Below are 26,611 nucleotides of genomic sequence, written 5' to 3' on the forward strand. Positions count from 1 at the left end.
GGACTCTCTCCCTCTCCTCCTCCACTCCCCTCCAAATAAATATATCTAATTTGATCTACCCATTTATCTCTACTCAGTCACCCTCCTATCCTCTCCCCTCAAGTCAATTTTAAATTAATAATCCTCCTTTTGACAACAAACAAAGTCCCTCCAAGTCTTAAGAAAACCACTTCCTCTTGCCCCATTTAACTTAGACTCAAAAGCTGCCTTAATTGCTGAGTCCAGCAAGAGTTTTTTAACTTCCGTAATAGACGGTATTCTTGAGGTAAACCAATTTTTAAAAATAAGCGTCCTAACAATTACTATTACTGTAAGTATAAAATTTGTTTGTTTTTTCCAAGAATTGTGAGTTCCCAAAAAGAGAATAGAGGCCCCTTCCAGTTGTATCTTCCCTTTAATTATCACAGAGAGGTAGTATTCTATTTTTGCCCAAAATTGTTTGAGCTTGGGACATTCCCACAACAGATGGTCCAGATTAGGATCTCGAGAAGAACATTTAGGGCAAACATTAGTTACTTTTCTATTCCATTTGGCTACTCTACGAGGAGTTAAATAATCCCTCTGTACTATCCTAAATTGTGTTTCTCTATAATACGAGGCTGTGAAGAGTCTTTGAGTTGTTTTAAGACTATTCATTAATACTTTATCTAAATCCTCTAGACCTATTATTTTTGCCCAGTGTCTAGTCAGCTCCTGTATTGACTCCTTTTCTTCTATGGACAGAAGGAATCTATAAATAACCGCCAATAACCTTTTTCCAGGTAATTTAGCATCAATAAAGGGGTGATCAACCCATAATTGAGGGAAAATCTTAGTTAAACTAAGAATATAGCTTTTTGCTTGTAAGAAATAGAAAGTATGTTTTCTTTGTATTGCTGGGATTTTTTTCTGAAAATTATCAAATGAGTGTAGTTTATCTCGTTTGTAATCATAAAAATCCTTCACAATCAAAGATTTAGATGGTGACCATGTCTCATAAATACCAGACATATTACCCAATGGAAAATTCCCATTTCCCTTTAACGGTAACCATTTCGAGATTCTTTGTGAAAGTCCCAAACCTTTAGATAAATTTCTCCAGGTCCGTAATATATCTCTATATAAAGGATGTTCTGAGATGGTCCCACCTAACTCTCTATTAGAAGCAAATAAAACAAAATTCAGAGAAAATGGGGAGCAGACCTGATTTTCTAGGAGCTCATCTGAATATATAAAAGACCGATTTAGCCAATCCACCGGGAAGCGTATTATAGAAGCACGATTATACCATTCTAAATTCGATAGAGCTAACCCTCCTTTACAATATGGTTGGTACAACTTAGAAAGCTTGATTCTTGCTTTCCTGCCACTCCAAAGATAATACCTCAATGCTTGGTTGAAACGCCAAAGATCGATCTTATTAATCAAGAAAGGGAACATCCTCAACGTATAGAGGATTTTTGGAACAATAAACATTTTAAACAGAGCCACTTTACCCGTTAAAGAAACTGAAAGTGATGCCCATGTTTTCATCTTGTCTCCAGTATCTCTTAGGACTGTTTGAATATTATCTCTGTACCAATTCACCGTGTTGGCAGAGATTTCCAACCCCAAATAAGTCAAAGTTTTAGTTTCTATAAATTGATATGGCTGATGCTCCTCTGGGTTATGTTTTAAATATTCATTCAACTTTACCATCACTTTAATAATGTTTTTTACTGTGTATTTCATATGATGGTGAGAGTCCACATGCCTTGACATGTGGGATTAAATTTCTGACACTAAGAGGAGGCAAAGAACCCCAAACAACCAGATCTTTTAATCCCTCCCACATCCCTGTACTACAATACAAAAGTTTCCACAGCACCAAATGTCTTCATAAATGTCTTTTGTTGACCCATAACAACAGCAACGGTATGCAACGTTTCGGGATCACAGTCCCTTAATCATGCATACAGAGCTATACACCTGTGTCTTATTTAAAGGTATGACCAGCCAATCATTTATGAAGACATTTGGTGCTGTGGAAACTTTTGTATTGCTGAATGAGTGAGCTGGAGGTCGCCAGCTTATCCACGGTGCACCATTACCACAGAGGTTATTGCCCTGTTGCCGGTCTAACATTGGAATTTTTTGATCTATACTTGCGACCATAGACAAGCAGCAACAAGGGAAAAAGTAAAGTAGATTGATATGGAGAAGCAAAAGAAATTGTGTTTATGTACACACAAATGGAAACTGATCCAGGGACTTCCTTAAAACAATGCCAGTACATGATTATGCGAAGCAATATGAAAATTTGAAAAGTAAAAATACTGCATGGGACTTACATATAACAACCCTGTCAGAATACCATCAGGTTAAAAGAATCCCAAGACGGTTAAGGATGAGTACCCGCCCTACACTATTACGTGAAAATGAGGAATACTGTTGGACATTTAAGGCAATTTTGAACAAATGCTCATATGATCTAATTTTACTCACAGTAGAATACCTGTTAAAAGATGTTGAACAGCAGGAGAAGGATATGGAGTCCTGCAAGGATGAACTGGCAAAGTCATTAACAACCGAAGCGCTGGATGAGTTCATTAAAAAAATGGACGATAAGATTGCAGATCTTAGGAAAGAAATCCAGGAACGCAAAAGGTTAAAATTCATCTGGGAAGAGGATGAATGCATTAAAGGCAGAGTGTATAAGTGGAGATCTGGATACTATGGCACACAGAGGGGATTCCCCCCGCATCACAAAGGCGTCAGGAGCTACATCGGTTTTCCTTTCGTCTGTAGTGGTGTTTCCATGTGTTATAGTTCTTGTGTTGCAACTATTACGTTTTCCTTCTTGGGTTCTCCCTTCTAATAGAGCTCCCCGAGTTTGTTTCTCCCTGGATGGTCATCTATCCGTTGTACAAATGGGATGAGGTTCTCCTCTTTTTGGGGAATCTTACCTTGAGAATCTGTCAGACTTTATCAGAATTTTCATTTTTTTTCCTTTAGGTCTGGGGAGTGCAAGGTTTGGAAGCTGATTAACTTCCTCCTTGTTGGTGGAAATGTGTGTTTAGCTGGCTTTAGGAGACAGTGGGACATGAGCCTCCTCAGAGGTCTATGACTCAGTTTGAGTGTGGTGACATCTTTGGGAGTCTCTGACATGAGTTCCTATGGTTCTGATTGAACAGCTACTTGGTCCTCCTTACATCCTACATTCTTTTTCTTAAGTTTTGCTTCTATGGAAGCCTTCGGGAGTTGTTTTTTTACAGACTGTGGTGCCCTCAGATTGGGCCGCCTCTTATTTGTCCCTCCTGTTAGCATTTAGTCTCCTCTGTAGCTTGGGTATTATGTTCCCACAAATAATGAATGCAGCTATGGACTCTCCCTGTATTTTGAAGGAAAACATAAATTATGACTTACCAGATAATTTTCTTTCCTTTGATACAGGGGGAGTCCACAGCTCCCGCCCGTGATCTCCAGTGGGCGGCCCTAAATTTAAATTATTTTTCTTCTGGCACCTTTTAACCCTGATATTTCTCCTACTGTTCCTTGTTCCCTCTGCAGAATGACTGGGGGATGGAGGAAGTGGGGGAGGTATTTAAGGCCTATGAACTTTGTTGCTATATTTGCAGTTTGAACTGAAATTCTGCTTAAGAATCCTTTTTATTTCGTCAAAATTGCCTGGGCTAATAACTGGTTAATATAATCTGTGGAACAGCACTAGCACTTTCCATACAGGCACCAGCACTTTCGAAATAGAAGATTCCACATCTCCTGCACATTTGGATGATTATGTGCATTAGACCGGCTCTATTTTAAAGTAAGGTGAGACTGTAGTTCCTATACACCGCTTGGACTATTTGTCCCCTTACAACGGATGGTTTAACCAGTATCCTGCGTGCTCGTTGGCACTTAAGAGCGGATACTTCATTCAAAAGATGACGGCAGTGAGAAATCCGAAACTGCCCACCTAAGGACCAATCAGCTTGCGCTTTGTGGACAGCGCCTACAAAAAGTAACGTCACTCCGCTACGGCGGTAATTTTCTTTCTACGGGACTGACCGCTGAACTGTTTGGGGGCAAGTTAGGAAATTCCCCCTCCAACTGAATTTGTGAACTGGTTACGGGTAAGATAAGATTTCCCGCTTACAATAAGAACTGTTCATTTGATTATCCGGAATTCTCTATTTGTAAAGCCAATTTTATTGATATGTGGTGGCAACCTTATTTTTAATGTTATACAGAGACGTCCGTTTTTATAAATATTCAGATTTGTTTGCACTTGTTTACAATTGATTAAATTTTAGGCAGAGCCTTATTTTTTACTTTTTGTGCATTATTACCATCACTACTACACCTAATCCTAATGTTTTGATACATTCATTGACTTTAGATAATCTGTGTTCTTAACCCCCATTTGCATTATTTAGCACTCGTGATTGTATTTATAGATTTATAATTTAGAATTTGTTGAAGACACGGTTTTCCTCCACCTGATTTTAGTTATAGCACACTTGTTACACTACACACATATTTGTAATCAACAGCTTTGTGAATTACAGCTTTGGTTTTTATAAACATTTGGTCAGAGGACCATTTTTTCACTCTATATTTTTAGATACATAGTGTCTATATAGGCATATGTTAATATAGACGTATACCTGTCTGGATCTATTTCCACACTTGTGCACTTTATAATAAATTTTAGATAAATTATTATTAAGTCAGATACACCCATTTTGAGAACATTTCTTCTTTTTTACGAATTTCTGCACTTTATTAGTATTTTCTGCAATTAATTTTTTGCACATACACTTGGCACTTTAATAATATTATTAGGCAATCGCTTTTAGCTTTTTAGCGCTCCTGATTAATTTAACTATTTATGTTGAGGTATTTAAGCCTTTGGCTTGGGTGTCTTTGCCTCCTCCTGGTGGCCAGGTTCTGTATTCCCACAAGTAATGAATGCAGCTGTGGACTCTCTCTGTATCGAAGGAAAGAAAATTATCTGGTAAGTCATAATTTATGTTATCATTAAGAGAGCAGTTAAGGGGAGAGCTACAGTTGTCGGGAGTATTATATACAAGAGATATACACACAATTAAGTGATACAAACACATATTAGAAATTCAAAAAGAGATCAAAAGAGTAATTAACAAAAAGCCATGTCGTCAGGGGTTATAGATAAAAAAGAGTGAGTACCTTTATAAGGAATATCCAAGAACGCCCATATTTTACACTGTACCTAAGGTGCATAAAAACCTACCAGGGCACCCTATTGTGTCTAATGTAGAATCAGCATTTACCAACATAGCAATATTTTTGGATAGGGTATTCCAACCTTATGTAGAAAGAATGAACTGATTCATTAAAGACACATGATTTTATTGAAAAACTTTCATCATTAACATTAGACAGAGATAAATATATATTGTATACCCTTGACGTAAAGAGTCTCTATACTTCTATCAAACACGAAACTGGCATAGGAATAATTTGACAACAGTTAGCCACATCAGACCAATGTAATATACAGCAGGTTGATTTTTTTAACAATTATTGAGAATTGTTTTATACTATAATTTTTTTCTCTTTATAGACTCCTGGTACATACAAAGAAAGGGCATGGCCATGGGGTCTAATGTTGCCCCATCGTATGCCAACCTTTACATGAATCATTTTGAAGAAAAATTTGTTTACAGCAATCATCTATTTTTAAAATATACCTGGTGGCGATTTATTGATGATGTGTTTGGCATATAGTGGGGCAACGAAGACTCCCTCTTCGAATTCGTAGAGGAAACTAATCATGAGGTTAATGGCCTTGAGTTCATGTTGGCCTCTAGTGAGGAAAACATTTTATTTTTGGATACTGTAGTATATAAGAAAGGGTCAAATTTGAAAATTGATATACACCGGAAGGAAACGGATCGCAATACCCTTCTTAGATACGACAGTTTTCATAACAAAAGATGGAAGGACTCCCTTCCAAGGAGCCAATTAATCAGGGTTGATTGAATAGTCAATGAGGAAGATATGAAAGAAAAAAGATTAACAGAAATGGGGGAGAAGTTCCTGGAAAGAGGATACCCTAAGGGGTTAATCGATAAGGAAAGACACAAAATATGTCATAAAAGGGATAGTAAAAATATGGCCAAACAGGCAAATAATGAAAAATTACTATTTGTATCCCAATATAATGACCATAGCGTTGAAAATAGATTGCATCATCAGGAATCATTGGCATATAATTCAGTATTGTAATAAAGAGATACAAATTCTACCAAGTAAACCTATCATGGCACACAGGAGAGTAAAAAATCTCAATGATATTTTGGTATAGTCAGACTTAGGACCCAAATGTGGTAAGAGTGAGAGATTCATCACTGAGAAAAATATTTGTTCACCCTAGGAGTGGCCATAAATTTAAATTAAAATCATACTTCACTTGTGAATCCACATTTGTGGTTTATATAATAAAATGCCCATGTTCTCAAATCTATATTGGGGAAACTACACAAAAGATGAGAAATTAAATCAACACAAATCCAATATTAGAAAGAAGGATGAAAAAGCTCCTGTAGCCTCTCATTTTGTAGAGTGAGGTCATCAAGTTAATCAGCTTAGATGGCAAATTATAGATCAGATTGATATACCTAGAGGAGGAGGAAGTAGAGAACGTCTTCAAAAACAGAGAGAGGCGTTTTGGTTCCATAAATTGTATACCATGTACCCCAAAGGATTAAATAGGGAACTGGATTTTTCAGTCTTCTTCTAGGTATATTGATTCTATCCTTTAATATGTAAGTTTCCTTGTTGTTGCAATGACCTCTCACAAGATTGTGTAATAAGTACAATACCCCCTCAGAGGTTCTGTTTTTTTAATGTGTATATTTGTAGCTGAGAATATAAACAGCTATATAAGGTTTTAATATAGTTGTAATAATAATCACCAGCAGGTATTTTAGCTTTTTGGTTATCAAAGGATCTTGCAACCATAAAGCATGAAAATAAATAAGGGAGCAGCAGTGAAATGTTTAAATATGCTGATAGTTGAATAACTTATAAACACATAGGTGAATTATTGTGAGCAATTAGGAAGTCAATCACAGTACAAAATATAAGTTGGTGATGCACTAACAATATGAAATGCCACAAAGCTATGTGAATAGACCTGGATTCTATGGTTAAGATTCCCACAGGTTAAGTTGTTACACAGAGTTGGATTTGTGGCTCAATAAAACAAAACAAGCTAGCTCAGTCATTAATGAAAACAGCAGAGATAAGCTTAAAAATGGAAAAGTCTTACCCCTATGTAATCACAGTATCTTGCTGCGCAGCGTGTGTACTGTTCTCCAGTGTCTTACTGAAAGTTGCTTGAGCTGAGATGCTGCTAAGTAAGCAGTAGTAGAGGTGACAGGCTTGAGATGAATTGCAGCTTGACTGACATAGTGTGTCAGAGGTGAATGAGGTTGTTAGACACAGGGAGCTGGGATACTTCCTAGAAGCAGGTGGGAGGAGGAAAACTCACAGCTGATGATCCTGAGCTCTGTGGCAGCTGTGAAGCTGAGCTAAGTTTCAAGAGAGTGATTGCTGGTAATGTTATACTCCTGCAAAGCAGTAAAGGCTGATTAAGATGCAGTCCCTCTGGAACAGGAAATGTGCAACATTAATCAAGCAAGGATGTGAGGTAGGAGGGAGTTTATATAGGGTAGAAGTGCTTGTCTCCTCTTAAAGAGACAGTGCTCATAACAGTTGTTAATATATGAATAAAATATGGATAATTTTTTAAAAAGTATGAAAACTTTAAGAGAAATGCATTCTGAAATATGTACATATGCACTTAGCACTTTTAGTGTCTTTTTAAATATGTGTAATGTTTTTTCTGAACAATAGATGGCAGTATATTGAATGTTAGCTAGCATCGATACATGAAAGTGTTACAGATCCTAAAGGTGTTTGATTGGCTGGTCATACCTTTAAATAAGACACAGGTGTATAGCTCTGTATGCATGATTAAGGGACTGTGATCCCGGAAACGTTGCATATCGTTGCTGTTGTTATGCTTCAAAAAATTACATATATGAAAACATTTGGTGCTGTAAAAACTTTTGTATTTCTGTATGAGTGAGCTGGAGGTCGCCAGGTTATCCACGGTGCACCATTACCACGGAGGTTATTGCCCTGTTGCCAGTCTAACATTGGACTTTTTGACATCCCAGTTTAGTTTTTTGCCTCCCTGGAGTAAAGGTGAAGATCAGAGAGGGTTCCACTTTCTTTCTAATGGTAGTGTGAGTCCACGATCATTACTTTTGGGAATTATATTACCTGGCCACCAGAAGGAGGCAAAGACAACCTACCAGAACTTTATATATATTCCTCCTACTTCCCTTCCTCTCCCAGTAGTTCTTTGCCTTGTCAAGGAAGGGGAAGGAGAGAGAGGTGTTACAAAGAATTTCTCATATACCCTCAGTGGATACTTCCCAGAAGTGAGGGTTTTCTACTTTAATTCTGGGCGGGATATTTCTACTGAGGGGACAGGAGGGCTCTGTAGGGAACACAAGGACACGGCGCATTTTTTGTGCTACACTTTAGAGTGACTTTTCCCAAACACTGATGCTTGGCATCACATGATACGGGACCAGTGCACCAAGTAGTGGCAGATGGCGGTCTAATTACTCTCTCCTTATGGTGGGGAAGGTCCCGTCTCTTTCCCTTATATAGCAGGGAAGTGCACAGCAAGCGAAGGAGCTAATTCAGAGGCACTGCTTGAGACACACTGATTGTTGGTTTCAGAAGTGAGTGAGACACTCTGCCGAAGCTTCAGAGCTTAGCTTTTTCTCTTGTTAAGTGTATCCAGTCCACGGATCATCCATTACTTATTGGATATTCTCCTTCCCAAGAGGAAGTTGCAAGAGGATCACCCAAGCAGAGCTGCTATATAGCTCCTCCCCTCACATGTCATATCCAGTCATTCTCTTGCAACTCTCAACAAAGATGGACGTAGTAAGAGGAGAGTGGTGTATTATAGTTAGTTTTTTAACTTCAATCAAAAGTTTGTTATTTTTAAATGGTACCGGAGTGTACTGTTTATCTCAGGCAGTATTTGGAAGAAGAATCTGCCTGCGTTTTTCTATGATCTTAGCAGAAGTAACTAAGATCCATTTGCTGTTCTCACACATTCTGAGGAGTGAGGTACTTCAGAGGGGGAATGGCGTGCAGTTTTTGCTTGCAAATAAGGTATGTGCAGTAAAATATTTTTCTAAGGAATGGAATTGACTAAGAAAATACTGCTGATACCGAAGTAATGTAAGTAAAGCCTTGAATGCAGTGATAGCGACTGGTATAAGGCTTATTAATAGAGATACATACTCTCATAAAAATGTGTTTTAAAACGTTCACTGACATGTTTAATCGTTTTTTAACGTACATTGGTGATAAAACCGTAATGTTAGTATAGCCTTAAATGCAGTGAAAGCGACTGGTATCAGGCTGATTAATAGAGATACTTACTCTTAAAAAAATGTGTTTTAAAACGTTTGCTGGCATGTTTAATCGTTTTTTGACATATGTTTGGTGATAAAACTTATTGGGGCCTAATTTTTCCACATGGCTGGCTTAAATTCTGCATAGAAACAGTTAACTGAGGCTTCCCACTGTTGTAATATGAGTGGGAGGGACCTAATTTAGCGCTTTTTTGCGCAGTTAAAATTACAAAATGAATCATCCAGATTCCCTCAGCAGTCCCATGATTACTACAGGACATCTCTAAAGGGCTAAAAAGACTTCCAAAATCGTTTATAGGGAAGGTAATCCACAGCTCAGCTGTGGCAGTTTTGTTGTGTCTGTTTAAAAACATCTGTCGTTTTTTTTATCTGTTTTTTGCATTAAGGGGTTAATCATCCATTTGCAAGTGGGTGCAATGCTCTGTTACCTTATTACATATACTGTAAAAATTTCGTTTGATTTACTGCCTTTTTTCACTGTTTTTCAAATTTTGACAAAATTTGTTTCTCTTAAAGGCACAGTAACGTTTTTTATATTTGCTTGTTAACCTGATTTAAAGTGTTTTCCAAGCTTACTAGCCTCATTATTAGTCTGTTCTAACATGTCTGACATAGAGGAAGCTCTGTGTTCATTATGTTTAAAGCTATGGTGGAACCCCATCTTAGAATGTGTACCAGATGTACTGATTTCATGTTAAACAATAAAGATAATTTTTTTGTCTTTAAAAACATTATCACCAGAGGATTATGTCGAGGGGGAAGTTATGCCGACTAACTCTCCCCACGTGTCAGACCCTTTGACTCCAGCTTTAGGGACTCACGCTCAAATGGCGCCAAGTACATCAAGGGCGCCCATAGCGTTTATTTACCAGAGGATTCTGTCGAGGGGGAAGATATGCCGACTAACTCTCCCCACGTGTCAGATCCTTCGACTCCCGCTTCAGGGACTCACGCTCAAATGGCGCCAAGTACATAAAGGGCGCCCATAGCGTTTATTTTACAAGACATGGCAAAGGTTGTGAATAATACACTGGCAGCGGTATTAGTCAGACTACCTGAAATTAAAGGAAAGCAAGATAGCTCTGGGGATAGTTACAGAGCATACAGATGCTTTAAGAACCATGTCTGATACTGCCTCATAATATGCAGAAGCTGGGGAGCTTCGGTCTGTGGGTGATATTTTTGACTCAGGGAAGATGATTTAACCTGATTCTGATATTTCTACATTTAAATTTTATGCTTGAGAACCTCCACTTGTTGCTCAGGGAGGTTTTAGCTGCTCTGATTGACTGTGTACAATCGCAGTGCCAGAGAAATTGTGTAGACTGGATAAATACTATGCAGTGACGGTGTGTACTGATGTTTTTCCAATACCTAAAGAGGTTTACTAAAATTATTAATTAGGAATGGGATAGACCAGGTGTGCCGTTCTCTTCCCCTCCTATTTTTAGAAAAATGTTTCTAATAGTTGCTACCACACGGGACTTATGGCAGACAGTTCCTAAGGTGGAGAGTTTCTACTCTAGCTAGCGTACCACTTACCCTGTCGAGGACAGTTGTGCTTTTTTAGATCCAATGGATAAAAAAATTAGAGGGTTACCTTAGGAAAATGTTTATTCAACAAGGTTTTATCCTGCAGCCCCTTGCATGCATTGCTTTTGTCACTGCTGCTGCGGCGTTCTGGTTTGAGTCTCTGGATGAGGCTTTACAGGTAGCGACTCCATTGGATGAATACTTGACAAGCTTAGAGCTCTTAAGCTAGCCAATTTCTTTGTTTTCTGATGCCTTGTTTTTTTTTTGTCTAAACTAACGGCTAAGAATTCTGTTTTTTACTATGCTGGCGCGCACAGCGCTATGGCTTATATTATGGTCAGCTGTCGTGACTTTACTAAATAAGCTACTTAACTTCCCTTCTAGGGGCAGACCCTATTGGGCCCTGGTTTGAAGGAGATTATTGCTAATATCACTGGAGGAAAAGGTAATGCCCTTCCTCAGGACAGGTCCAAATCAAGGGCCAAAAAGTCTAATTTTCGTGCCTTTCGAAACTTCAAGGCAGGCGCGGCATCAATTTCCTCTAAGGCAAATCAAGAGGGAACTTTTGCTTAGTCCAAGACGGTCTGGTGACAACCGGGCCTGGAATAAAGATAAGCAGGCCAAGGGGCCTGCTGCTGCCTCTAAGACAGCATGTAGAACGGCTCCCTATCCGATAACGGATCCTTTAGGGGGCAGACTTTCATTTTTCGCCCAGGCGTGGGCGAGAGAGAGAAAGGCCCAGGATCCCTGGGCATTGGAAATTATATCCCAGAGATATCTTCTGGATTTCAAAGCTTTTCCCCCCAAAAAAAAGGGGAGATTTCCCCTTTCACAATTATCTGCAAACCGGATAAAGAAAGAGGCATTCTTACTCTGTGTACGAGACCTATCCAGTTCCAGGGGAGGAACAGGGATAGAATTTTTACTCAAATCTGTTTGTGGTTCCCAAGGAGAGGGAACCTTCAGATCTATTTTGGATCTAAAGATCTTAAACCAATTCCTTAGATTCCATCATTTAAGTTGGAAACTATTCGTACCATTTTAACTATGATCCAGGAGAGTCTATAGAGGACTACAATGGATTTGAAGGATGCTTATCCTCACATTACAATGCATAAAGATCACCATCGTTTTTCATGTTTGCTTTTCTAGACAGGCATTACCAGTTTGTAGCTCTTTCCTTTGGGTTAACTACAGCCCTAAGAATCTTTATGGAGGTTCTGGGGTCGCTTTGGCGGTCCTTAGACCGCGGGGCATAAAAATGGCCCCTTATTTAGACGCGATACAGGCGTCAAACATACAAGTTGCCAAGTTTCATACGGACGTAGTAATGGCATTTCTGAGATCGTATGGGTGGAAAGTGAACTAGGAAAGAGTTCTCTATCCCCAATCTCAAGGGTTTCCCTCCTAGGGATTCTGATAGAAAATTTACCTGACGGAGTCAAGGTTGTCAAAGTTTCTAATTTTCTGCCGTGTTCTTCATTCCATCCGCGCCCTTTGGTGGCTCAGTACATGAATGTAATCGGTTTAATGGTAGCGGCAAGGGACATAGTATCGTTTGCACGCCTACTTTTCTGATCGCTACAACTATGCATGCTCAGTCAGAGGAACGGGGATTACACAGATTTGTTCTCCTGTTAAATCTGGACCAAGAGATCAGAGATTCTCTTCTCTGGTGACTATCTCAGGTCCATCTGTCCAAGGGTATGACCTTCCGCAGGTCAGATGGGACAATTGTTACACAGATGCCAGCCTTTTAGGTTGGGATACAGTCTGGAACTCCCTGAAGGCTCAGGGATAGTGGACTCAGGAGGAGACCCTCCTAATGAATATTCTGGAACTGGGAGCGATATTCCATACTCTTCTGACTTGGCCTCAGTTAGCAACTCTGTGGTACATCATATTTCAGTCGGACAATATCACGACTGTGGCTTACATCAACCATCAAGGGGGAACAGAAGTTCCCTAGCGATGTTAGAAGTCTTAAAATAATTCTCTGGACAGAGACTCACTCTTGTCTATCAGCTATACATATCCCAGGTGTTGAGAACTGGGAGACGGATTTTCTAAGTCGTCAGACTTTTCATCCGGGGGAGTGGGAAATCCCTCCGGAGGTGTTTGCACAAAATCAAGCATGAGAGTGCTTTGGCGTTTTTTGACAGCGCCTGCGTGGCCACGCAGGACCTGGTATGCAGATCTGGTGGACATGTCATCCTTTCCACCACGGTCTCTGCTTCTGAGACAGGACCCTCTACCTCAGGGTCCTTTCAACCATCTAAATATAACTAATCTGAGTTGGACTGCTTGGAGACTGAACTTTGATGTTATCAAAGCATGGCTTCTCTGAGTCAGTCATTAATACCTTAATACAGGCATGAAAGCCTGTCTCTAGGAAAATTTAACATAGATATGGTGTAAATATCTTATTGTTATGAATCCAAGGGTTACTCATGGAGTAAAGTCTGGATTCCCAAGATATTATCTTTTCTCCAAGATGATTTTGAGAAAGGATTGTCAGCTAGTTCCTTAAATGGACAGATTTCTACTGTCTATTCTTTTGCACAAGCGTCTGGCAGGTATTCTAGACGTTCAGGCTTTTGGTCAGGCTTTGGTTAGAACCAAGCCTGTGTTTAAATCTGTTGCTTCGCCATGGAGCTTAAACCTGGTTCTTAAGGTTCTTCTAGGAGTTCCGTTTGAACTTTTTCATTCCATAGATATCAAACTTTTCTCTTAGAAAGTTCTTTCTTGGTAGATATTTCCTCGGCTCGTAGAGTCTCCGAGTTATCTGCGTTACAATGTGATTCTCCTTATCTGGTCCTCCGTACGGATAAGGTAGTCCTACGTACCAACCTGGGTTTTTACCTAAGGTGGTATCTAACAAGAATATCACTCAAGAGATTGTTGTTCCGTTCTTGTATCCTAATCCTTCTTCAACGAAGGAACGTCTATTACACAATTTGGACGTGGCTCGTGCTTTAAAGTTTTTCTTACAAGCTACTACAGATTTTCATCAAACAGGCACCTTGTTTGGTGTCTATTCTGGACAGAGGAGAGGTCAAAAGACTTCAGCAACCTCTCTGTCTTTTTGGTTAAAAAGCATAATTCATTTAGCTTATGAGACTGCTAGACAGCAGCCTTCTGAAGGGATTACAGCTCATTCTACTAGAGCTGTGGTTTTCACTTGGGCCTTTTTAGAAGGAGGCTTCTGTTGAACAGATTTACGAGACGGAGTCTTGGTCTGCGCTTCATACTTTTTCAAATTTAACAAATTTGATACTTTGCTTCTTCGGAGGCTATTTTTGGGAGAAAGGGTTTTTTACAGGCAGTGGTCACTTCCGTTTAAGTACCTGCCTTGTCCCTCCCATCATCCGTGTACTTTAGCTTTGGTATTGGTATCCCATAAGTAATGGATGATCCGTGGACTGGATACACTTAACAAGAGAAAACATAATTTATGCTTACCTGATAAATTTATTTCTCTTGTAGTGTATCCAGTCCACGGCCCGCCCTGTCCTTTTAAGGCAGGTTTAAATTTTAATTAATCTACAGTCACCACTGCACCCTATGGTTTCTCCTTTTTTGTCTTGTTTCGGTCGAATGACTGGATATGACATGTGAGCGGAGGAGCTATATAGCAGCTCTGCTTGGGTGATCCTCTTGCAACTTCCTGTTGGGAAGGAGAATATCCCATAAGTAATGGATGATCCGTGGACTGGATACACTACAAGAGAAATAAATTTATCAGGTAAGCATAAATTATGTTTTTCATACTGGCATGGCCGGATTGATAGTAATACTTTTTGGTAAAATTTGTGTCACAATACAAGATAGTATTGATAATAATAATACAGATACAGATAAACTTAGACTCGCAGCAAGTTCTTTAAAAGGTCAAATGTTGGCTCTATCTGCCCTGTAACATGGAAAGTTGGCTTGGTTACTTGACATACAGGCCCCAAGTTATCAAGGTCTGGCGGACCTGATCCAACAGTGCGGATCAGGTCCGCCAGACCTCGCTGAATACGGCAAGCAATACGCTCGCCGTATTCAGCATTGCAGGGGGGTGTCAATCAACTTGATTGTACTCGATCGGGTTGATTTCCGGCGATGTCTGTCCGCCTGCTCAGAGCAGGCGGACAGGTTATGGAGCAGCGGTCTTTGTGACCTTTGCTTCATAACTGGTGTTTCTGGTGAGTCTGATGACTCACCAGAAACACGGGGCATCAAGCTCCATTCGGAGCTTGATACATCTGCCCTATTGTCTTTTATTCAGGCTTTGAGCAGAATCAGACCAGTAATTAAGTCTTCTACTCCTCAGTGGAGTTTGAATTTGGTTGTGAAGGTTTTGTAACATAATCCTTTTAACCGTATGCACAATTTGGATATAAAGTTACTTTCTTGGAAGGTACCTTTCTTGTTGGCTATTTCATTCAGCACGCAGAGTGTCTTCTCTTTCTTGGGAGGTTCCTTATTTAGTGTTTCATCAAGATAAAGTTTTTTTTTAAGGACGAAATACGGTTTTCTTCCTGAAGAAAAGTCAGTGGAGAATAATTATTAGGAGATAGTTGTTTATTCTTTGTGTCCTAAGCCTAAATCTCCAAAGGAGAGATTACTACAAAACTTGGGTGTAGTTAGGGCGTTAAAGTTTTATCTGCAAGCAACAAAGGATTTTCGTCAGTCTTCCAGTTTGTTTGTATTATTCTCCTGTAAACGTAAGGGCCAAAAGGCAATGACAGTATCTTTGTCCTTTTGGTTGAGGAGTATAATTTGCAGAGCTTACATGGAAGCTGGCAAAGACCCACCTGTTAGAATTACTGCTTATTCTAGCCGTTCGGTGTCTACTTCCTGGGCCTTTAAAAACGAGACCTCTGAAGAACAAATTTGAAAGGCTGTAACTTGGTCTTATCTTCACACTGTTACAAAGTTTTATAATTTTATTATTTTATTTCATTTTTATTGAAGTTTTAGCATAAGACAGAAATAAACATACACTTGTCACATATTAAATACATAAGCATCATCCAATAACATGCAACCATAATTATAATCAGTGTTATAGATTATCTATTTATTAAAGTAGTCCGTAAATCCAACTAGAACCTCTTGCAAAAAAAAAGTCAGTTTGACATATTTGAATGTTGTCAATAAAAGAGGAGAGCATGCTAGCTAACATACAAAAAAGACATATATTTCGGAGTATTTTAACATAAACCAGAAATGTTTGAATTATACCCTTAGAAAATTATAAGTTATGTCTACTATATATCAAACAATTTCACACAATATAGCTAAATATACAACAATCTTTATAAAGTATATCAAAATATAAAGGGTGGGGGGCGTGTCCAAGCAACGGCTCTAACCGGCCGCACTTCTCTTGTGCTCCAGGTGACAAAGTGATAAACCGCTGATTATCATTATTATTCCACAGCACACAGAACAAACTGCAACTGGGTTTGTAGTTATTAATATAAGCAACTTCTACTCAGCTATTATTTGGCTGTATTTATGAACCAGGAGCCAGATTTGGACGATTGAGGCCTGTTGCGGCGGCATTCTACCAGGCAGCGCTTCCCCCCTGGGAAACTGGGGTTACCTGACCGGAGCTGGGCACAGTTAAAAGACTTACCAACTACTCAACTTTGTGTGGACATCGGACACAGAAATATCTCACAACATACCCCATCGCCCATAAGCGACATTATAACAGCTATTAACAGCCACGTGGTGCGACAACATATTTGAAAAGATGGATCATTCTTTTAAAAAGCTAGAGGATATGTTTCAGGCCTTGATTGACAGAGCACCCACAGAAAAAGACCTACAATCTCTAGCAGAAAAATTTGAGCTGATGAGAAACAATGATATACCAATGCTACATCAGCCAACAGGCAAGCCAGATGCGCAATTACAATCGGAGGAGCGCACACAACAACACACATCAGGAGCAGTGCCAGCGCAAGCACACAAGCTTAGCATCAGAGAAGAGTTTGACCGGCATTTGAATCAAGATTCACACCTTTTATATAATCTACCAAAAACAAAGGGGAAAAGCAACGTAAAATATCTTAAAATGGCGTCCACAGCCAAATTAAATAATTGCTTGTCTATGATTCCCTCAGACGCCATGACAACTGCTAAAGCGAGGAAGAGAACTGTACATCTATGCACACCACCGGCATCAAAGATCATCAGCCGATCGCAATGGTCACTGAGATTGGATTACCATACTGAACCAACGCAACGGCTCTGGGACCTTGAGGGGGACTTCCGGAGGGTAAGGAGAGTGTGTATGGATTTTTATACAGATAGCTTGACATCGGCTAACAGTTTAGATTTCAATCAGCAAGCTAGCCCATCTAATACATTGCCGTACCAAAAATTAAGCGATAGCTCACTAAAAACTCAGACAACCTACACTATAGAGAATCAAAGAGGTCTACAGAACAGTCTCTCCCGCCATCCCGAGAGGCCTCTTCAACATGTGGACTCTGGTTCGCTAATCCAGGAAGATACAATGGAGAACTTTCCAGGGAGGAGGCTAATTAAGCTGATATCTTTCTCGGGTGGATAGAGTGCAAGTAATACACCTTACATATTATGAAGCTAGACATTATAAAGGACTTACTGCTGATATTGTTTTTGTGTTTTCTATGGTGTTTGGGTATTAACAGGAAATTAAGATTGGTTCTGCTGTTGTTGTTTTTTATTATTTTCTCAATTGGTCTATTGTTTGTTGGGTTTGATTTTGTAATCCTTTTCAAAATAAGCTCTGTAGCAATGATGCCCACATCATTAGAACACAAGATAGCTTTAGAGTGCTTTGAATATGTGAACTACTCCTTCCTCCATGAATGGAATGTAAGCATTTACTATACCTGGCTTCGCTTAGTTGGATACATCCCAATAATAGTCTCTTTTCATGGGGTGTAGCTGGGCTGAAAGGCTCTATGACACAAAGGTGGAAAATTTTACTTAAAGTGATTTATCTAATAGTATGTTGTGTCTAGGAATGAATTGATAAATCTACAACCTGGCTGATGGAGACTTCAAATCTTAAAGCTGTCTCCAATATTTATGAGGTTAATAAATACAGGCAAATAGACTCATTCACATTATAAATGCCTATTATTGCTTTACTACTATAATATTGCCTAAACCTTGCATTGTCATGTTATATATTTGTTAAGGGAATATCTTTACACACTTATTTTAAGCCCTCCTCATATATTTCATACATAACAGATAGGATCCACAAATTTTTCCATAAAATTGGAACTCGCCCTGCGGCTTGCGGCCGGAGTTGCAGGTGAGATTTGTGTTTAGTTAACAGTCACAGATCCTTTATCATAAATGCTAATATCTGAGGACTTATAATTTTATTGATATTGAACTTGAGGAAGTTTAATTGACACACACATATACCCTAAGTATTATAAAATTGCACAATGCTACAGTACTAATCTTTAGTTAAAACAACATATTAGTTGTTTATCAGCCTCACGTGCATGCTACCAGGCTCAATCATTATAACTTCAGGAGATATATGAAACTTACTCTAATAATTACTAACAAAATACTTTGAGTTAGTACCTATATATATTAGAATCTATTAATTCATATAAATTATGCCTACTCATATTTCCACCTGTACTAAAAGTTGTCTGTACAGCTGGTCTGTTGTCAACGCATTGTAGTGATGTATTTGCTGTGTTCAGTTTCGGTCTTCGCTCCCTAACCATTAGGGAGCAAATTTTGTTTTGCATTTTTTTTTTGTTTTTCTTGTTATGTTTATTTTTCTATAACACCCCAGGCATGTACACTGAGTTTATACATCTGGTCCAAGAGTGACCAATTCTGTTATTAGTTGGGGGAAAAAAAAGGAGAACTTTAATATTTTTGAGGGTATGTAACAGAGTTAATATACCGCTGTAATATGTCACAGATACCCGTAATGTTTATTTGTATGTATTTCTTTATGTTCTCAATAAAAATTAAAAATTTAAAAAAAAAATAAAAAAAATATAAAGGGTGAAATTCCCTACACCTGAGTATAAAAGAAAGGAGTAAAGAAGAAGAAAAAGAGAAAGATAGGAAAAAAGAGGGGAATATATATATATATATATATATATATATATATACACATACTTACATATAAGTATATATATATATATATATATATATATATATATAATCCCACAGCTGGGGATAAGCTTTCTATCTGGTGGAATGGTTGCTAAACCAGGAAGTTTTCAACATGCTGATTGATCTCTGGGGTCGGCTGGAGATAGATCTGATGGCATCCCATCCCAAACTTCCTCGGTACAACTCGAGGTCGAGTCTAGTGGATGCGTTGACAGCTCTGTGGAATTACCATCTAATGTATATCTTTCCTCCAGTTGTTCTTCTACTATAGGTAGTAGCTTCCTGTCACAGGAAACAATTTTGGCCATTCTCATAGCTCCTGTGTGACCACGCAAGACTTGGTACGTGGATCTGATTTGGATGTCCAGTGCCACTCCATAGCATCTTCGACCAGATCTGCTGGTACAAGGTCTGTTCTTTAATCAAAATCTTTAGTCCCTCAGTCTAACTACTGTTCGTTGTTGTGGAAATCACCTTATTTGGTTTTTCACCAGGATAAGGCAGTGTTACACGAACTTTGTATTGATGGATTTCTCAGCTTGTGTATAGGTTCCCAAGAGTAAGATTGTGGACTTTCACAACCATTATGAAGAAAACATAATTTATACTTACCTGATTTATTTATTTTTTGGTTGTGAGAGTCTAGGAACCTGCCCATGTTTTTTTCAGTGGCAGCAGTTTTGACTTTACCCCAGTTCTCTCCATTCTTTCTTATCTGGGCTATACATACTACTGGGAGAGAGAGGGAAGTGGGAGGGATATTTAAATCTCTGGTTGGGGGTGTCTTTGCCTCCTTCTAGTGGCCAGGTGAAGTATTTACCAAGAGTAAGCTCACAACCAAGAAAGAAAGAAATGTATCAGGGGAAAACAAATTTGTTTTTCACTGTCAGGAAGTCAGTAACTTAAGGCTTTACCTAAGTATATGGAGAGTATACTTTGGTTAGTGTGCTGGCAGAGTTTTCTATTGGCATTCCTTCCGGATTCCTAGAATCCTTTATCTCTTTCCGGATGGATGAGATAAGGGTCTATCTGCTTGTTCTTGGTAGGGTAAATTTAGTCTCTGTCTGTCCTTTTTCACAAAAGAATATCCAAACTTCCTCAAGTTCAAACTTTTGTCCATGCCTTACTGAGAATTATGCAGGATCCCCCTTTTGAACCCTTACATAGTATAGATATTAAATTCCTGTCCTGGAAATGTTTTTCTTCTTCTAGCAATATCTTTTGTTTCTGAGCTATTATCCTTATCTTGTGATCCCCTTTTCTCATTTTTCACAAGGACAAAACTATGCTTTGTACCAAATATGATTTCTTACCTAAGGTTTTTTCTTCTGATAAAATATAAATAAAACAAAAGATTTCTATTCCTTCTTTGTGGCCTGATTCTTAAAATTCTAAGGAGATGCCCCTCCATAACATATATGTAGTAAAGTTTTATCTTTAGGCTGCTAAGGATTTCAGATAGAGCATTCTTTGTAAGGTCAAAAGGCTACTTCAGTGACTTTGGCTTTTTAACTTAAACAGATTAATCACAAGGCTTACTTGGTCGCCCCCTTAACATATCACAGATTATTCCTCTAGATCAGTTGCTACTTCTTGGGCTTTCAAAAATGAAGCATCTATGGATCAGATTTGCTAAGCTGCAATATATTCTTCCTTATGTTATTTTGCCAAATTTTATTGTTTTGATGTTTTTACTTCTTTGGAAGAAGTTTTTTATTTGTATCCTATATCCCCTGCTTTTTCTTTCCTACCTATCTGTCTCCCTTTCCCTACTCAGCTATACATTAAATTGAGTAGTACAGGGAGGTGGAAGGGATTAAAACTCTGGTTGTTTGGGGTTGTTTGGCTCCTAGTGGCGTGAATTCAGTCTTATACCTCAAGGCTTGTGGACTCTCACAATCCTGAAAGAAAACAATTTATCAGATAAGCATACATTTTGTTTTTATTCTAAATATAAATATATATAGATAAGTATATATACACCTCTACCTATATATAATTTCCTATATATCTATTTCTATAGATATATATTTTACATTAACATTATCAGATATATTTAGAAATATATATCTAACAATAAAAATTAAAAAAGTCCTATGTGAAGAACATTAGAATGTGAAATTTGCATAACGTGCTTTGGGGTTTTGCACTTTTGGCCTAATGTGATGTCGGGTTAGCACACATGAAGAATTAGTTATCTTAAAGGAATAGGCAAGTCAAAATTAAAGGGACAGTTTACAAAAAAAAATTCTCCCCTTTAATTTGTTCCCAATGATCCACTTTGCCTGCTGGGGTGTATTAAATTGTTTACAAGTATTTCCATTACCCTTATTTTGGCATTTAAAATAGTTAATTTAGCCTGTGGTATCTCCACCCAACCTGAAAGTTTTTGGCCTCGAGGCCAAGCTGTGTAAACACAGCCAGTAGAAGAAATTACACTGCCAGTGTGGTATAGAAGAGATAAGGTAATACAATGTTAATTTTACATTGTTCTCTCCAAGTACTGGTGATTGGTTTATGGACTGATATAGATAAACACACAGGTATATTTACCCAATGTGATAAAGTAATGAGATCTGATTATACCTACAAGCTCAACCTATTTTATTAGGTTGTGGCTTCAAAACACAAAATCAGCTAACTTATATACACAAATCAGCCTTGCAAATCTCATGCATTTTATACTCTGCATCTGATTAAAAAAGTTATTGGAAACACATTAAGGGGAAAACAATTTTATAGTATACCGTCCCTTTAAGCTTGCATGATTTTTTAATTTCACTTCTATTTTCAAATGTACTTTGTTCTCTTGGTATCCATTGTTAAAAAAGAATATGTGCATATCCTACACTAGTGGGAGCTAGCTGGTGATAGTTGCCTACGCACATTTGTCTCTTGTGTTTAGCTGACTATCGCCTAGATTTAGAGTTTGGCGTTAGCCGTCAAAACCAGCGTTAGAGGCTCCTAACGCTGGTTTTGGGCTACCACTGGTATTTAGAGTCAGTCAGGAAAGGGTCTAACGCTCACTTTGCAGCCGCGACTTTTCCATACCGCAGATTCCTCTACGCCATTTGCGTATCCTATCTTTTCAATGGGATCTTTCTAATGCCGGTATTTAGAGTCGTGGCTGAAGTGAGCGTTAGAAATCTAACGACAAAACTCCAGCCGCAGAGAAAAAACAGGAGTTAAGAGCTTTCTGGGCTAACGCCGGTTCATAAAGCTCTTAACTACTGTGCTCTAAAGTACTCTAACACCCATAAACTACCTATGTACCCCTAAACCGAGGTCCCCCCACATCGCCGCCACTCTATTAAATTATATTGTAGCTATTTTAGGATTAATATTTATTTTACAGGCAACTTTGTATTTATTTTAACCAGGTACAATAGCTATTAAATAGTTAATAACTATTTAATAGTTACCTAGTTAAAATAATTACAAAATTACCTGTAAAATAAATCCTAACCTAAGTTACAATTAAACCTAACACTACACTATCAATAAATTAATTAAATAAAATACCTACAATTATCTACAATTAAACCTAACACTACACTATCAATAAATTAATTACATACAAATACCTACAAATAAATACAATTAAATAAACTAACTAAAGTACAAAAAATAAAAAAAGAACTAAGTTACAAAAAATAAAAAAATATTTACAAACATTAGAAAAAGATTACAACAATTTTAAGCTAATTACACCTACTCTAAGCCCCCTAATAAAATAACAAAGCCCCCCAAAATAAAAAAATGCCCTACCCTATTCTAAAATTAAAATAGAAAAGCTCTTTTACCTTACCAGCCCTTAAAAGGGCCTTTTGCGGGGCATGCCCCAAAGAATTCAGCTCTTTTGTCTGGAAAAAAAACATACAATACCCCCCCCCCAACATTACAACCCACCACCCACATACCCCTAATCTAACCCAAACCCCCCTTAAATAAACCTAACACTAAGCCCCTGAAGATCTTCCTACCTTATCTTCACCACGCCGGGTATCACCGATCGGTCCAGGCTCCGATGTCTTGATCCAAGCCCAAGCCGGGGCTGAAGTCGTCCATCCTCCGGCTGAAGTCTTGATCCAATCGGCGGCTGAAGAAGTCCATCATCGGGCAGAAGTCTTCATCCTATCCGGGCAGAAGAGGAGATCCGGACCGGTAGACATCGTCATCCAAGCGGCATCTTCTATCTTCTTCCATCCAATGACGAGCGGCTCCATCTTCAAGACCTCCGGCGCGGATCCATCCTCTTCTTCCGACGTCCTAAAACAGAATGAAGGTTCCTTTAAGGGACGTCATCCAAGATGGCGTCCCTCGAATTCCGATTGGCTGATAGGATTCTATCAGCCAATCGGAATTAAGGTAGGAAAATTCTGATTGGCTGATGGAATCAGCCAATCTGATTCAAGTTCAATCCGATTGGCTGATCCAATCAGCCAATCAGATTGAGCTCGCATTCTATTGGCTGATTATATAATTATAATTTATATTGTAGCTATATTAGGATTTATTTTACAGGTAAGTATTTAGCTTTAAATAGGAATAATTTATTTAATAAGAGTTAATTTATTTCGTTAGATTTAAATTATATTTAACTTAGGGGGGTGTTAGGGTTAGGGTTAGACTTAGCTTTAGGGGTTAATACATTTATTAGAGTAGCGGCGAGGTCCGGTCGGCAGATTAGGGGTTAATAATTGTAGGTAGGTGGAGGCGATGTTGGGGGCGGCAGATTAGGGGTTAATAAATATAATATAGGGGTCGGCGGTGTTAGGGGCAGCAGATTAGGGGTACATAGGGATAATGTAGGTTGCGGCGGTGTACGGAGCGGCAGATTAGGGGTTAAAAAAATATGCAGGGGTCAGCGATAGCGGGGATGGCAGATTAGGGGTTAATACGTGTAAGGTTAGGGGTGTTTAGACTCGGGGTACATGTTAGGGTGTTAGGTGCAGGAAGTGTTTTCCCATAGGAAACAATGGGGCTGCGTTAGGAGCTGAACGCTGCTTTTTTGCAGGTGTTAGTTTTTTTTTCAGCTCAAACTGCCCCATTGTTTCCTATGGGGGAATCGTGCACGAGCACGTTTTTGAAGCTGGCCGCGTCCGTAAGCACCGCTGGTATTGAGAGTTGCAGTGGCGGTAAATTATGCTCTATGCTCCTTTTTTGGAGCCTAACGCAGCCATTCTGTGAACTCTAAATACCAGCGGTATTAGCTACGCGTGTCGTTACCGACAAAACTCTAAATCTAGCTGCATATGTGTTCAGCTAGCTCTCGGTAGTGCACTGCTCCTTCAGCGAAGGATATCAAGGGAATGAAACACATTTAATAATACAAGTAAATTGGAAAGCTTAAAGGGACATTAAACCTACATTTTTTGTTTCTTGATTCAGATAGAGTATACAATTTTAAACAACTTTCTAATTCACTTCTATTATCTAATTTGTTTCATTCTCTTGATATTCTTTCCTGAAAAGCATATCTAGATAGGCTCAGTAGCTTCTGATTGGTGGCTGCACATAGATGCCTCATGTGATTGGCTCACCAATGTGCATTGCTATTTTTTAACAAAGGATATCTAAAGATTGCAGCAAATTAGATAATAGAAGTAAATTGGAATGTTGTTTAAAATTGTATTCACTATCTGAATCATTAAAGAGAAAATTTGGGTTTAATTGCCCTTTAAAATTGTATGTTCTATCTGAATCCTGAAAGAAAAAATAAATTGGGTTTTAAGTCCCTTTAAGGTGCATTATGTTAATATTAAATATAAAATACTGAAAAAAATTATTAATTATTATTTGTACTGTAAAATATTTTTATACATATATATTCTATGGATTTTTAAAAAATATTTTAGTACATCTGTAATAATCATTTATTTTAATTATCATATATTATTAAAGGGACATTAAGCATTAAATAAATGGTAGATAGAATGATGCAGTCAAAGAAAAGATTAGTCTGAGAATAACATGTAGAGGTATTTTTTAAAGTTTCATTAGTTGTTTAAATATTGACAAAATAAGTGTAAATTGTTAGGGCTAGATTACGAGTCGAGCGATACCAGCGCACGCAATTATATTGCATGGAAGCGTTGTGCTCAATGGGAGCCTTGTTCTCATAGCATGAGAACCAAGTGCAGCAAAGGGGGTAAGTCGGGCAGAAGATTTAAATAAATATGTACATGAATATATACATATATATTTATGTGTTTATATGTGTATATACACATATTAACACCTAAATATACAGTATATATATATATATGATCATATACATATATATTTACTGGCAACACACAGTCCCCATAGACCGCAATGTAAAGGCACTTTTCAACCGCTCACTTTAACCGCTAAAAACTGCTTTGTGCAGGTGTTTTTTATTTTAAAAAAAATGCTACTTTTTAAATAAAAAAACTACACTACATTAAAATTAGACATGTGCATGGCGAAAAAATTCGGTTCGGTTCGGATCGATTCGGAATTTTTCGCAGTTCAGTTTGGATCGATTCGAATTCGGATAATTATGAATCGATTCGTTTCGGATTCGTTTCGGATTCATTCGGATTCGAAGAAATTCGTCTGGATTTGGTTCAATTCGGTTCGTAAATTCGGCATTTCGGTAAGTGTTAGGTGGGATTAGACTAGTATTATACTGTATATTAGGTGTTAACCTAACATACTGTACAATACTAGTGTAATCCCAATGGCCATCCGAATTTACGAATCGATTCGGTTAGATTCGGAAAATTCAGCAGAATTTTAATTCGGAAATTCGGTTCGATCCGAATCGCAGAATTTGCTGATTTTCCGAATTTCCGAATCGAACTGAAACGAATCGCACATGTCTAATTAAAATGTGTGGTTAATTTTCAGATTGCACACTTGTAATTGCTGGTTATTAATTGCGCACCTGTAAACGGGCAAATTTGTTTGTTTATGGGTGCGCAATTGATTAGTTCTCCACTTGTAATCTATCCATAGTGTCTATTAAACAATGGGAACTGCTATGCTGTGACTTAGGATACCTTCTCTGCTGTGGCCAGCCAATTATGGACAGTTATAAATAGGTCACTGGAGTTCTGCACTTCAATTTCTAACAGAAACTGAAAAGCTCACAATTTCAGAATGTAATTGCAGGGAAAAAAGACAAAATAAATAATGAAAATAAATAATGGAAGTATATTGTAGAGTTTTTTTTATATATATGATTTATTTTACCATCTCAAAGTGTTTAATTTCCCTTTTATAACATACCTTAATATGACTCTTGTTGGGTTAGCGCACATCGAGAATTAGTGTACTCCTATCGGATTTATGGAATGTTAAATATGAATAACTCCTTTTCGAGTTAGTGCTCATCATGATATCTGAAGTCCTTTAGTAAGTGCGCTTCGGGTTTCGTTCACAAGCAAAAGTTTTACTTTTAACTTGTAATATGCACAATAAATTGCATGCACAAA

At 38.2% G+C, this 26,611-nt stretch overlaps 1 protein-coding gene across 1 annotated transcript in view; it reads left to right on the forward strand.

Annotated features, from left to right (window-relative positions):
• Window positions 1-26,611, forward strand: part of PAPLN (papilin, proteoglycan like sulfated glycoprotein) — a 517,238-nt gene that overhangs the window by 291,914 nt on the left and 198,713 nt on the right.

The sequence above is a fragment of the Bombina bombina genome, chromosome 1 (assembly GCF_027579735.1).
Source record: "Bombina bombina isolate aBomBom1 chromosome 1, aBomBom1.pri, whole genome shotgun sequence".
NCBI classification, from domain to species: Eukaryota; Metazoa; Chordata; class Amphibia; order Anura; family Bombinatoridae; genus Bombina; species Bombina bombina.